This window comes from Penaeus monodon, chromosome 21 (assembly GCF_015228065.2).
Source record: "Penaeus monodon isolate SGIC_2016 chromosome 21, NSTDA_Pmon_1, whole genome shotgun sequence".
Taxonomy (NCBI): domain Eukaryota; kingdom Metazoa; phylum Arthropoda; class Malacostraca; order Decapoda; family Penaeidae; genus Penaeus; species Penaeus monodon.
Window position 1 is genome coordinate 1056214 of NC_051406.1, and position 276 is coordinate 1056489.

General features: G+C 61.2%; 1 long non-coding RNA gene across 1 annotated transcript in view; it reads right to left on the reverse strand.

Moving 5' to 3' along the window:
* The window catches only part of LOC119586095, a 25369-nt gene that overhangs the window by 11593 nt on the left and 13500 nt on the right, over positions 1-276 (reverse strand). The gene's annotated exons all lie outside the window — the stretch shown is intronic.

The following is a 276-nucleotide window of genomic DNA, read 5'->3' on the forward strand; positions in this document are numbered from 1 at the left end:
TAATGTCTATCATGTGCCCCGCCCTCGAATATCTGGAAGATCTTGGCAGCTCCTCCAAGATGTCTCCGTGTCCCCCCCCCATCCACCACCCCTTCCCCCTCCCCTCTTCTCCCTGCCCATCTCCACCCCTTCTCCTCCCCCCCCTTTGCCCCCCGCCCCCCCTCCCGTCGTCGCACGCACACAATGATATTATCAATCATCCACTGACATCCTCTTACCTTCCCAGACTCTTGCATCCCCCCCCCCCCCACGCCCAACTCCTGCCGTTCCGAATGC